Source organism: Tribolium castaneum, chromosome 4, assembly GCF_031307605.1.
Source record: "Tribolium castaneum strain GA2 chromosome 4, icTriCast1.1, whole genome shotgun sequence".
Lineage (NCBI taxonomy): Eukaryota > Metazoa > Arthropoda > Insecta > Coleoptera > Tenebrionidae > Tribolium > Tribolium castaneum.
In genome coordinates, this window is record NC_087397.1 from 16394457 (window position 1) to 16409824 (window position 15368).

Below are 15368 nucleotides of genomic sequence, written 5' to 3' on the forward strand. Positions count from 1 at the left end.
TTTACTATACAAAAGTTAATAATAATAATAATAATAATAATAATAATAATAATAATAATAATAATAACAATAATAATAATAGTAATAATAATAATAATAATTTTAATAAGGAAAAATGAAGCTTATTTTGTGTGTTACATGAGCGTTTTCTCATTTTTATGCAAAAGATCATGTGTGATCTGTGTTTTTAGGCAATCTAAGCAATTTTATAGATTTTAGGCAAGAAATTGTCTAAAATAAATCACTCATTTTAAAACTGGTATAAAAAAAACATTGACTATACAAAAGTTATAATCGGTTTTTAATAATAATAATAATAATAATAATAATTATATTAACAATAATAATAACAATAATAATAATAATAATAATAATAATAATAATAAAAATAATAATAATAGTAATAAAAGTAAGCTTAGTTTTCTAAGCAAAAATGAAGCTTATTTTGTGTTATCTGAGCGTTTTCTCATTTCTATGCAGATCATCTGTGATCTGTGTTTTTATTATTATTATTATTATTAACATAGATTCTTTGCTGAGGTTAACACCTTTATAGCAAAATATCAAGAAATACGGTTTAAATAAAACACCATTGAATAATGAAAAATGAAATACAATTTTAATCTACAGTTAAATTAGTTAATTAATAAAGGTTAATGTTAATTATTGTAATGTGTCATATTGATTCTTGAAGGAAGAAACAGTAACAGCTGCAACAACGTTATCAGGCAAGCCATTCCATATATCAAATGCACGATTTGTCAAATAATTCTTTCTAACGGTAGTCTTAAATGGTTCTTTTTTCAGCTTATAAGAATGACCTCTAAGTCTGTCATGATATTGAATTTGCAAGAAATTGCGTGTTACTCCAGGAAATAAACCATGAGTAAGCCGAAAAATTTGAATTGCATCTGCCCTGTTTTGACGAGCACGTAGATCTGGTATTTTGAGTATTTCAAGACGTTGTTCATATGAAACTTGTCTTAAACAGTGTGTCCATCTAGTTACCAGGTGCTGAGTTCTTTCCAGCAAATCAATATCCTTTAACAAATAAGGTCTCCAGACTGGAATGGCAAATTCCAAATGCGGCCTTATGTAAGTGATGTACACCTTTGAAATAAAACTGACTGAAGGATTTGGAAAAACATGCTTTAGCAAATAAAACATTTTACGCGCTCGACCCACTGATGCTAGACATTGCTCTGACCATCCTAACTTATCATTTACAATGACCCCTAGATCTTTGGTTGAGGTTTTTACACTCAGGAGTGTGCCATTTATATGGTAAAGGTACTTTGGGTTGTTGTGGCCACACTGAAGTACACAGCATTTTGCAATATTTAGTGGTATTTGCCACTTCTCGCTCCATTGGAAGATTAAATTAAGTTGGTCTTGCAAGTCCGTGACAAGTGGGTTAGCAAATAACTTAATATCATCCGCATATGCTGAATAGCTGTCCAGTGAAAACAATAAATCTGCTGTATATAACAAGAATAAAATTGGTCCAAGAACTGATCCCTGTGGGACCCCACTTAATACTGGTTTAGAGTACGAAAATTTACCACAGACTTTTACACAATAGTTTCGATTTGATAGAAACGCTCGGATCCAATCAAGCAAATTTCCTGTTACACCATAGGACTCCAGTTTTGCTAACAAGAGATTGTGAGGGACTTTATCAAAGGCTTTACTAAAATCAAGGTAAATTATGTCTACAGGTTGGTTAGTGTCTAACATTTTTGTCCATAGATTTGTGCAGGATAGCAAATTTGTGACAACTGACCTACCTGGTAAAAAGCCGTGCTGATGCTCAGGTATTAAATTATTTTTTCTCATGTAAGTTAATAGTTCCTTGACTATAACTTTTTCCATAATTTTACAGCATGTCGACGTGAGACTTACAGGTCTATAGTTAGCAGGATCAAGTTTATCTCCTGACTTGTACAAAGGCGTGATTGTTGCTTGCAACCACTCGAAGGGCAAAGTGCCTTGTAAGAATGATTTTGTCATCATTTTGGCAAGTGGGCCCGACAACGAAGCAGCACAAGTTCTCAGGAGTTTGGGAGGTATCTGATCCGGACCTGGAGCTGTATTTAATTTAATGGCACAGAGTTGGCTTTTTACCAGATCCGGAGTAAAATTAATATAAGACAACCCACTAAATGTACTTGTAGGCATAAATGACGGTATATTATTATTAATGTTTAAATTATAGGTAGCAGCAAAACTGTCCGCTAAAGTGTTTGCAGTTTCTGTATGATCGGAGCAGAGTAGACCTGAAGCATTTCGTACTAAAGGGACCGACACACGACTAGAGATAAATTTACGTACATGGGAATAAAATAGTTTTGGTTTATTTAATATAGAATTTTCATAATTACACCTGGCTATTTGTAAATCAGATTTTAGTTGGTTAGAAAATCTTTTATAAGCAGAAAAATTATCTTCAGTAGGCTTCCTTTTAAATTTTTTCCATAATTTAGCTTTGTATTTTATTTTGTCAAGCATGTGTTGATTTATCCACGGTTTATCTTTTCTCAGTCGGTTTGTAAACAGTCTGGAATTTGTTGTAATGCAAGTTTGTAAAATCGATTTAAAATGTTTCCATTGTTCTTCCGCATTTAGTGAATCTAAACCATTCCAGTCGTAAGTCAAGAGACTTTCGTCTATGCGAGTGTAGTCAACAATTGATGTTGTTTTAATTCTTGCATTTGGCTCTGAATATATCATAATTTGTAACTCAATTTCGATTTTTGAATGATCAGATGTACCTACAGGATTCGAAACGTTTAAAGACGATACAAGGTTAACGTCAGACAAAATTACCAAATCAAGTAATGAAGGACGTTGTTGGGATCTAAATCGTGTAGGTTCAGTGACTATTTGTGACAAATTATTCTCCAAGAGCAATTCAGAAAATTGTTTTTCGATGATTGTTTGACCTGTTGTGTTTTTAGCAGACCAGTCTATACATGGAAAATTGAAATCTCCCATGATAATTAAGTTAGGATACTGATTAATAGTTGATTGTATGGTATTAAATAGATTTTTATCATTTTCGTGATTGTTAAAAGACGCTCCTGTTGGTGGTCTGTAAATACATGCTATAACAAAGGTTTGTTCTATTCCTTCAAATTTTAACCATAGAGAATCATAAGGTTTAACAGATATGCAAATTTGAGTAATTTTAAAAAATTTTGAAATTTTAATTTTATCTACATAAAAACACACACCGCCACCTTTTTGAGATAGGCGATCATCTCTGGCAAGAAATTGTCTAAAATTAATAACTCATTTTAAAACTGGTATAAAAACATTTACTATACAAAAGTTAAAATCGGTTTTTAATAATAATAATATTAATAATAATAATAATAATAATAATAATAATAATAATAATAATAATAGCAATAATATTAATAAAAATAATAATAATAGTAGTAATAAAAGTAAGCTTAGTTTTCTAAGCAAAAATGAAGCTTATTTTGTGTTATATGAGCGTTTTCTCATTTCTATGCAAAAGATAATGTGTGATCTGTGTTTTTAGGCAATCTAAGCCATTTTATAGTTTTTAGGCAAGAAATTGGCTAGAATTAATCACTCATATTTTAAAACTGGTATAAAAACAATACTATACAAAAGTTATAATCGGTTTTTAATAATACCAATTATAATAATAATAATAATAATAATAATAATAATAATAATAATAATAATAATAATAACAACAATAATAATAATAATAATAATAATAACAATAATAATAATAGTAATAAAAGTAAGCTTAGTTTTCTAAGCAAAAATGAAGCTTATATTGTGTTATATGAGCGTTTTCTCATTTCTATGCAAAAGATCATGTGTGATCTGTGTTTTTAGGCAATCTAAGCCATTTTAAGGTTTTTAATATTTAACAAAAGTTTGCTTTAAAATAAAATGTTTGAAAAACTGAAATTAAACAAAATTAATTGTGTTTAACACTTTAGTAGAGGAAAAAGGAGGAGACATAAAAGTCACTAAAGTCTTAAATGTAATACAGTTTTCAATGTTTGAGACGAAGACAAAAATGCAGCATTTACTGTCACTTTAATTTTAGTAAAAATTTTAGTAAAAAGATAAAAATTGATAGGAGTAACTGTTTTCGAGATATAAGCAAGAAACCAAAAAACTGTTACCTTAATTAAGCGCTTGCATATAAGCAAATTTAGTACTACTAGTATTGTTATTATAAATGTTATTGTTATTAATATGACGACTAAAGACAACTCTAAGACTTTAGTGACTTTTATGTCTCCTCCTTTTTTCTCTACTAAAGTGTTAGACACAATTAATTTAGTTCAATTTCAGTTTTTCAAACATTTTATTTTAAAGCAAATTTTTGTTAAATATTAAAAACTATAAAATGGCTTAGATTGCCTAAAAACACAGATCACACATGATCTTTTGCATAGAAATGAGAAAACGCTCATGTAACACAAAATAAGCTCCATTTTTCCTTATTAAAAGTATTATTATTATTAATACTTTTATTAATATTACTATTATTATTATTATTATTATTATTATTATTATTATTATTATTATTATTATTATTATTAAAATTATTATTTTTATTATTATTATTATTATTATTATTATTATTATTATTAACTTTTGTATAGTAAATGTTTTTATACCAGTTTTAAAATGAGTTATTAATTTTAGACAATTTCTTGCCTAAAAACACAGATCACAGATGATCTCTTGCATAGAAATGAGAAAACGCTCATATAACACAAAATAAGCTTCATTTTTGCTTAGAAAACTAAGCTTACTTTTATTATTACTATTATTATTATTTTTATTATTATTATTATTATTACTATTATTTTTATTATTATTATTACTATTATTATTACTAATATTATTATTATTAAAAACCGATTATAACTTTTGTATAGTAAATGTTTTTATACCAGTTTTAAAATGAGTTATTAATTTTAGACAATTTCTTGTCTAAAAACACAGATCACAGATGATCTCTTGCATAGAAATGAGAAAACGCTCAGATAACACAAAATAAGCTTCATTTTTCTTTATTAAAAGTATTATTATTATTATTATCACATTGGTTACTATTACTATTATTATTATTATTATTATTATTATTATTATTATTATTATTATTATTATTATTATTATTATTATTATTATTATTATTAACTTTTGTATGGTAAATGTTTTTATACCAGTTTTAAAATGAGTTATTAATTTTAGACAATTTCTTGCCTAAAAACAGATCACAGATGATTTCTTGCATAGAAATTAGAAAACGCTCATATAACACACAAAATAAGCTTCATTTTTGCTTAGAAAACTAAGCTTACTTTTATTACTATTATTACTTTTATTATTATTATTATTATTATTATTATTATTAATATTATTATTATTATTATTATTATTATTAAAAAATTATATTAAACAGACAGAAAACGTCGTATTCTGACACAAAAAAACGAATTACGTTATAGACTTGACGAGAGCGGCGTTTCTCGGACCCTTATAGGACTCTTATAGGGTCAAAATGTATCTGTTTGGATTAAAACAAATTATTTTTGTTGTCTCTCAGTCTGAATTGTTCATCAGTTCAAACAAAAACGGCTTATTTTAGACGATCTTTTGCTTTGAACAAGAAAACTTACATCGAACAGACTAAAAACGTATTAATCTGGCATAAAAGAGCAATTTATGTATCACTTTGAATAAAGGCAGCTAATCCTATTCGTTTCATTGCTTAAAATAGACAAAATTGTTAATAAATCTTACAAAAACGCTGTATTCTAGCACAAAATACTAATTACATTATAGTTTCGACGAGAATAGCTTATTTGGAATGATTCTATGCTTTCAATCGAGAAAATTTTTAATAAACAGATGCCAAACATCATGTTTTGTCCTATAAAGACATTTTATATTGCAGTTTGTATTAAAACAAAATATTTTCGTTGATTCTTTGTTAGAAGCAGCAAACCTAACATTAAAGAATCTGAAAACTTTGTATTCGGACACAAACCACCGAATTTTGCATCAGTTTAGACAAAAACGGTTGATTTTCGACAATATTTTCTTTGAACAAGAAAACTTATATCAAACTGACTAAAAACGTCTTATTTTAGCACAAAACAAAAGATTTGCGTTATAGTCTTAACGAGAGCTGTTAATTTCAAACGGTTCTATGCTTTGAAACGAGTAAACTTTCACTGAACAGAGAAAAAACATCTTATTTTGCCTTTTAAAAACGATTCATGCCACAGTTAGGATAAAAACCAATTATTTTCGTTAATTCATTGTTACAAACAAGAAACCTTACATCAAAGTAACTGAAATCCCCTTATTCAGGCACAGAAACGAGTAAACTTTTATAGGACAGATGCAAAATACCATATTACCACATAAATCGTTATTTTAAAGCAAAGTATTAGCTTTTGCACTTTTCAATTAAAGTTTGCTTACTTCGGAGTATGTAATCGTCCGAAATAATTTTTTTTTGTCAAAACTATAACGTAATTTGTTTTTTGAGCTTGAATATAGAGTTTTCATTACGTTTTATAGTAGTTTACTCTACTCTAAGCATAGAATCAAACAGTGTAATCCGCTTTTGTTAAAACTGATACATAATTTGCTCTTATTTTCGAGAATAAGACGTTTTCAATATGTTTGATAAAATTTTTCTTGTTTATAGCAAGGAATCGTTTAAAATAAGCTGTATTTGCCTAAACTGAAACGTAATTCGATATTTGTGCATGGATACGAAGTTTTCAGTTTCTTTGACGTGAAATTTCTTGTTGCAAAAGGTAATAACTTGCTTTAAAACAACGCTTTATATGGTAATATGTGGTTTTGCATCTGCCCCATAAAAGTTCATTAGTTTGGAATCATAAAATCGTTTGAAATAAACAGTGCTGGTCAAAACTATAACGTAAATTATTTCTTTGAGACGAAATTTAAAGTTTTCATTAAGTTTTATACAAGTTTACTCTATTCTAAGTAAAGGAGTAATTAGGATAAATTGCTTTTATCTAGAGTAATATATAATTTGCAGTTTTCAGCCAGAATAAGACTGAATTAAGAATTAATCTTTTTAATGTAAGTTTTTGTATTCAAAACAATGGATCGTCTAAAGCAAGCAGTTTTTGTCCAGACTGAAACGTAATTCGAATTTCTGTGCCTGAATAAGGGGTTTTCAGTTACTTTGATGTAAGGTTTCTTGTTTGTAACAATGAATTAACGAAAATAATTGGTTTTTATCCTAACTGTGGCATGAATCGTTTTTAAAAGACGAAATAAGATGTTTTTCCTCTGTTGAGAGAAAGTTTACTCGTTTCAAAGCATAGAACCGTTTGAAATTAACAGCTCTCGTTAAGGCTGTAACGCAGATCTTTTGTTTTGTGCTAAAATAAGACGTTTTTAGTCAGTTTGATATAAGTTTTCTTGTTCAAAGCAAAATATTGTCGAAAATCAACCGTTTTTGTCTAAACTGATACAAAATTCGGTGGTTTGTGTCCGAATACAAAGTTTTCAGATTCTTTAATGCTAGGTTTGCTGCTTCTAACAAAGAATCAACGAAAATATTTTGTTTTAATACAAACTGCAATATAAAATGTCTTTATAGGACAAAACATGATGTTTGGCATCTGTTTAATAAAAATTTACTCGTTTGGAAGCATAGAATCATTCCAAATAAGCTATTCTCGTCGAAACTATAATGTAATTAGTATTTTGTGCTAGAATACAGCGTTTTTGTTAGATTTATTAACAATTTTGTCTATTTTAAGCAATGAAACGAATAGGATTAGCTGCCTTTATCCAAAGTGATACATAAGTTGCTCTTTTATGCGAGATTAATACGTTTTTAGTCTGTTCGATGTAAGTTTTCTTGTTCAAAGCAAATGATCGTCTAAAATAAGCCGTTTTTGTTTGAACTGATGAACAATTTAGACTGAGAGTCAACAAAAATAATTTGTTTTAATCCAAACTGATACTTTTTGACCCTATAAGAGTCCTATAAGAGTCCGAGATACGCCGTTCTCGTCAAGTCTATAAGGTAATTCGTTTTTTTGTGTCAGAATACGACGTATTCTGTCTGTTTAATATAATTTTTTAATAATAATAATAATAATAATAATAACAATAATTATAATAATAATAATAATAATAATAATAATAATAATAAAATTAATAATAGTAATAAAAGTAAGCTTAGTTTTCTAAGCAAAAATGAAGCTTATTTTGTTTGTTATATGAGCGTTTTCTCATTTCTATGCAGGAAATCATCTGTGATCTGTGTTTTTAGGCAAGAAATTGTCTAAAATTAATAACTCATTTTAAAACTGGTATAAACACATTTACTATACAAAAGTTAATAATAATAATAATAATAATAATAATAATAATAATAATAATAATAATAATAACAATAATAATAATAGTAATAATAATAATAATAATTTTAATAAGGAAAAATGAAGCTTATTTTGTGTGTTACATGAGCGTTTTCTCATTTTTATGCAAAAGATCATGTGTGATCTGTGTTTTTAGGCAATCTAAGCAATTTTATAGATTTTAGGCAAGAAATTGTCTAAAATAAATCACTCATTTTAAAACTGGTATAAAAAAAACATTGACTATACAAAAGTTATAATCGGTTTTTAATAATAATAATAATAATAATAATAATTATATTAACAATAATAATAACAATAATAATAATAATAATAATAATAATAAAAATAATAATAATAGTAATAAAAGTAAGCTTAGTTTTCTAAGCAAAAATGAAGCTTATTTTGTGTTATCTGAGCGTTTTCTCATTTCTATGCAGATCATCTGTGATCTGTGTTTTTAGGCAAGAAATTGTCTAAAATTAATAACTCATTTTAAAACTGGTATAAAAACATTTACTATACAAAAGTTAAAATCGGTTTTTAATAATAATAATATTAATAATAATAATAATAATAATAATAATAATAATAATAATAATAATAGCAATAATATTAATAAAAATAATAATAATAGTAGTAATAAAAGTAAGCTTAGTTTTCTAAGCAAAAATGAAGCTTATTTTGTGTTATATGAGCGTTTTCTCATTTCTATGCAAAAGATAATGTGTGATCTGTGTTTTTAGGCAATCTAAGCCATTTTATAGTTTTTAGGCAAGAAATTGGCTAGAATTAATCACTCATATTTTAAAACTGGTATAAAAACAATACTATACAAAAGTTATAATCGGTTTTTAATAATACCAATTATAATAATAATAATAATAATAATAATAATAATAATAATAATAATAATAATAATAATAATAATAACAACAATAATAATAATAATAATAATAATAACAATAATAATAATAGTAATAAAAGTAAGCTTAGTTTTCTAAGCAAAAATGAAGCTTATATTGTGTTATATGAGCGTTTTCTCATTTCTATGCAAAAGATCATGTGTGATCTGTGTTTTTAGGCAATCTAAGCCATTTTAAGGTTTTTAATATTTAACAAAAGTTTGCTTTAAAATAAAATGTTTGAAAAACTGAAATTAAACAAAATTAATTGTGTTTAACACTTTAGTAGAGGAAAAAGGAGGAGACATAAAAGTCACTAAAGTCTTAAATGTAATACAGTTTTCAATGTTTGAGACGAAGACAAAAATGCAGCATTTACTGTCACTTTAATTTTAGTAAAAATTTTAGTAAAAAGATAAAAATTGATAGGAGTAACTGTTTTCGAGATATAAGCAAGAAACCAAAAAACTGTTACCTTAATTAAGCGCTTGCATATAAGCAAATTTAGTACTAAAAACAACTCTAAAGTCTTTGGTGACTTTTATGTCTTCTCCTTTGTCCTCTACTAAAGTGTTAGACCCAATTAATTTAGTTTAATATCGGTTTTTCAAACATTTTATTTTAAAGCAAATTTTTGTTAAAAATTATTTATATCCAACTCTATAACTCGCTTATGGTTGGTCCTACAAAAAAATGCAATAACTATTTTGTAGGAAATTTTGTCAGCTTTAATTTTGAAAAAAAGTTAAAAATTGATAGGAGAAACTGTTTTCGAGATATAAGCAAGAAACCAAAAAACTGTTACCTTAATTAAGCGTTTGCATATATGCAAATTTAGTACTATTAGTAGTATTATTATTAATGTTACTGTTATTAATATGACGACTAAAGACGACTCTGAAACATTTAGTGACTTTTATGTCTTCTCCTTTTTCCTCTACTAGAGTGTTAGACACAATTAATTTAGTTTAATTTCAGTTTTTCAAGGATTTTATTTTAAAGCAAATTTTTGTTAAAGATTATTTATATCCAACTCTATAACTCTCTTATGGTTGGTCTTACAAAAGAAATGCAAATAACTATTTTGTAGGAAATTTTATCAGCTTTAATTTTAGTAAAAAGATAAAAATTGATAGAAGTAACTGTTTTCGAGATATAAGCAAGAAACTGTTACCTTAATTAAGCGCTTGCATATAAGCAAATTTAGTACTATTAGTATTATTATTATTAATGTTATTGTTATTAATATGACGACTAAAGACGACTCTGAAACCTTTAGTGACTTTAATGTCTTCTCCTTTTTCCTCTACTAAAGTGTTAGACACAATTAATTTAGTTTAATTTTAGTTTTTCAAACATTTTATTTTAAAGCAAGTTTTTGTTAAATATTATTTATATCCAACTCTATAACTCGCTTATGGTTGGTCCTACAAGAAAAATGAAAATAACTATTTTTTAGGAAATTTTATCAGCTTTAATCTTGAAAGAAAGATAAAAATTGATAGGTGTAACTGTTTTCGAGATATAAGCAAAAAACCAATAAGAAAACTGTAACTGTTACTGAACAAAAATTTAATTCAGTTTTCAATGTTTGAGATGAAGACAAAAATGCACCATTTAAAATCGACTCTGAAGACTTCAGTGACTTTTATGTCACCTCCTTTTTCTTCTAATAAAGTATTGGACTCATTAAATTAAGTGTATTTTAAATCACAAGACATTTTCTGTTAAAGCACTTTTTTTTTAAATATTAATTATTTTCAAACTTATATCTCGCTTATGGTTAGTCCTAAATAAAAAATGCAAATTACTATTTTGTAGGAAATTTTATCAGCTTTAATTTTAGTAAAAAGATAAAAATTGATAGGAGTAACTGTTTTCGAGATATAAGCAAGAAACTAAAAAACTGTCACCTTAATTAAGCGTTTGCATACAAGCAAATTTAGTACTATCAGTATTATTATTATTAAGGTTATTGTTATTAGTATGACGATTAAAGACAACTCTGAAACCTTTAGTGACTTTTATGTCTTCTCCTTTTTCCTCTACTAAAGTGTTAAACACAATTAATTTAGTTTAATTTCAGTATTTCAAACATTTTATTTTAAAGCAAATTTTTGTTAAATATTATTTATATCCATCTTTATAATTCGCTTATACTTGGTCCTACAAGAAAAATGCAAATAACTATTTTGTTGGAAATTTTATCAGCTTTAATTTTAGTAAAAAGATAAAAATTGATAGGAGTAACTGTTTTCGAGATATAAGCAAGAAACCAAAAAACTGTCACCTTAATTAAGCGTTTGCATACAAGCAAATTTAGTACTATTAGTATTATTATTATTAATGTTATTGTTATTAGTATGACGATTAAAGACAACTCTGAAACCTTTAGTGACTTTTATGTCTTCTCCTTTTTCCTCTACTAAAGTGTTAAACACAATTAATTTAGTTTAATTTCAGTATTTCAAACATTTTATTTTAAAGCAAATTTTTGTTAAATATTATTTATATCCATCTTTATAACTCGCTTATACTTGGTCCTACAAGAAAAATGCAAATAACTATTTTGTAGGAAATTTTATCAGCTTTAATTTTAGTAAAAAGATAAAAATTGATAGGAGTAACTGTTTTCGAGATATAAGCAAGAAACCAAAAAACTGTTACCTTAATAAAGCGCTTGCATATAAGCAAATTTAGTACTATTAGTATTATTATTATTAATGTTATTGTTATTAATATGACGATTAAAAACGACTCTGAAGACTTTGGTGACTTTTACGTCTCCTCTTTTTCCTCTACTAAAGTGTTAGACCCAATTAATTTAGTTTAATTTCGGTTTTTCAAACATTTTATTTTAAAGCAAATTTTTGTTAAAGATTATTTATATCCAACTCTATAACTCGCTTATGGTTGGTCCTACAAAAAAAATGCATAAAACTATTTTGTAGGAAATTGTATCAGCTTTAATTTTGAAGGAAAGATAAAAATTTACAGGAGTAGCTGTTTTCGAGATATAAGCAAAAAACCAAAGTGAAAACTGTAACAGTTACTGAACAAAAATGTAATTCAGTTTTCAATGTTTGAGACGTAGACGAAAATGCAGCATTTAAAAACTACTCTGAAGACTTCAGTGACTTTTAAGTCACCTCCTTTTTTTTCTAATAAAGTATTGGACCTAATAAATTAAGTGTATTTTAAATCACAAGACATTTTCTGTTAAAGCACTTTTTTTTTAAATATTAATTATTTTCAAACTTATATCTCGCTTATGTTTAGTCCTACATGAAAAATGCAAATAACTATTTTGTAGGAAATTTTATCAGCTTTAATTTGGTAAAAAGATAAAAATTGATAGGAGTAACTGTTTTCGAAATATCAGCAAGAAACCAAAAAACTGTTACCTTAATTAAAACCAAAGTCTTCAGAGTTGTTTTTAGTACAAAATTTGCTTATAAGCAAACGCTTAATTAAAGTAACAGTTTTTTGGTTTCTTGCTTATATCTCGAAAATAGTTACTCCTATCAATTTTTATCGTTTTACTAAAATTAAAGCTGATAAAATTTCCTACAAAATAATATCTTGCATTTTTTATGTAGGACTAACCATAAGCGAGATATAAGTTTGAAAATAATTAATATTTAAAAAAAAGTGCTTTAACAGAAAATGTCTTGTGATTTAAAATACACTTAATTTAATGAGTCCAATACTTTATTAGAAGAAAAAGGAGGTGACATAAAAGTCACTGAAGTCTTCACAGTCGACTTTAAATGCTGCATTTTCGCCTTCATCTCAAACATTGAACACTGAAATACATTTTTGTTCAGTAACAGTTACAGTTTTCTTAGTTGGTTTCTTGCTTATATCTCGAAAACCGTTACTCCTATCAATTTTTATCTTTCTTTCAAGATTAAAGCTGATAAAATTTCTTACAAAATAGTTATTTGCATTTTTCTTGTAGGACCAACCATAAGCGAGTTATAGAGTTGGATATAAATAATATTTAACAAAAACTTGCTTTAAAATAAAATGTTTGAAAAACTAAAATTTAACTAAATTAATTGTGTCTAACACTTTAGTAGAGGAAAAAGGAGAAGACATAAAAGTCACTAATGGTTTTAGAGTCGTCTTTAGTCGTCATATTAATAACAATAACATTAATAATAATAATACTAATAGTACTAAATTTGCTTATATGCAAGCGCTTAATTAAGGTAACAGTTTCTTGCTTATATCTCGAAAACAGTTACTTCTATCAATTTTTATCTTTTTACTAAAATTAAAGCTGATAAAATTTCCTACAAAATAGTTATTTGCATTTGTCATGTAGGACTAACCATAAGCGAGATATAAGTTTGAAAATAATTAATATTTAAAAAAAAGTGCTTTAACAGAAAATGTTTTGTGATTTAAAATACACTTAATTTATTAGGTCCAATACTTTATTAGAAGAAAAAGAAGGTGACATATAAGTCACTGAAGTCTTCAGAGTCGATTTTAAATGCTGCATTTTCGTCTTCGTCTCAAACATTGAAAACTGAATTACATTTTTGTTCAGTAACAGTTACAGTTTTCTTATTGGTTTTTTGCTTATATCTCGAAAACAGTTACTCCTATCAATTTTTATCTTTCTTTCAAAATTAAAGCTGATAAAATTTCCTACAAAATAGTTATTTGCATTTTTCTTGTAGGACCAAGTATAAGCGAGTTATAAAGATGGATATAAATAATATTTAACAAAAATTTGCTTTAAAATAAAATGTTTGAAATACTGAAATTAAACTAAATTAATTGTGTTTAACACTTTAGTAGAGGAAAAAGGAGAAGACATAAAAGTCACTAAAGGTTTCAGAGTTGTCTTTAATCGTCATACTAATAACAATAACATTAATAATAATAATACTAATAGTACTAAATTTGCTTGTATGCAAACGCTTAATTAAGGTGACAGTTTTTTGGTTTCTTGCTTATATCTCGAAAACAGTTACTCCTATCAATTTTTATCTTTTTACTAAAATTAAAGCTGATAAAATTTCCAACAAAATAGTTATTTGCATTTTTCTTGTAGGACCAACCATAAGCGAGTTATAGAGTTGGATATAAATAATATTTAACAAAAACTTGCTTTAAAATAAAATGTTTGAAAAACTAAAATTTAACTAAATTAATTGTGTCTAACACTTTAGTAGAGGAAAAAGGAGAAGACATAAAAGTCACTAATGGTTTTAGAGTCGTCTTTAGTCGTCATATTAATAACAATAACATTAATAATAATAATACTAATAGTACTAAATTTGCTTATATGCAAGCGCTTAATTAAGGTAACAGTTTCTTGCTTATATCTCGAAAACAGTTACTTCTATCAATTTTTATCTTTTTACTAAAATTAAAGCTGATAAAATTTCCTACAAAATAGTTATTTGCATTTGTCATGTAGGACTAACCATAAGCGAGATATAAGTTTGAAAATAATTAATATTTAAAAAAAAGTGCTTTAACAGAAAATGTTTTGTGATTTAAAATACACTTAATTTATTAGGTCCAATACTTTATTAGAAGAAAAAGAAGGTGACATATAAGTCACTGAAGTCTTCAGAGTCGATTTTAAATGCTGCATTTTCGTCTTCGTCTCAAACATTGAAAACTGAATTACATTTTTGTTCAGTAACAGTTACAGTTTTCTTATTGGTTTTTTGCTTATATCTCGAAAACAGTTACTCCTATCAATTTTTATCTTTCTTTCAAAATTAAAGCTGATAAAATTTCCTACAAAATAGTTATTTGCATTTTTCTTGTAGGACCAACCATAAGCGAGTTATAGAGTTGGATATAAATAATATTTAACAAAAACTTGCTTTAAAATAAAATGTTTGAAAAACTTAAATTAAACTAAATTAATTGTGTCTAACACTTTAGTAGAGGAAAAAGGAGAAGACATAAAAGTCACTAAAGGTTTCAGAGTCGTCTTTAATCGTCATATTAATAACAATAACATTAATAATAATAATACTAATAGTACCAAATTTGCTTACATGCAAACGCT

The 15368-nt window shown here is 26.2% G+C and overlaps 1 long non-coding RNA gene across 1 annotated transcript; it reads left to right on the forward strand.

Moving 5' to 3' along the window:
* Nucleotides 1–1101: 1101 nt before the first annotated feature.
* LOC135265880 (uncharacterized) lies at nt 1102–3116 on the forward strand. The gene is made up of 3 exons (XR_010333738.1): nt 1102–1814; nt 1883–2164; nt 2216–3116. It is a non-coding gene; the product is annotated as an uncharacterized LOC135265880 (long non-coding RNA).
* Nucleotides 3117–15368: the final 12252 nt, after the last annotated feature.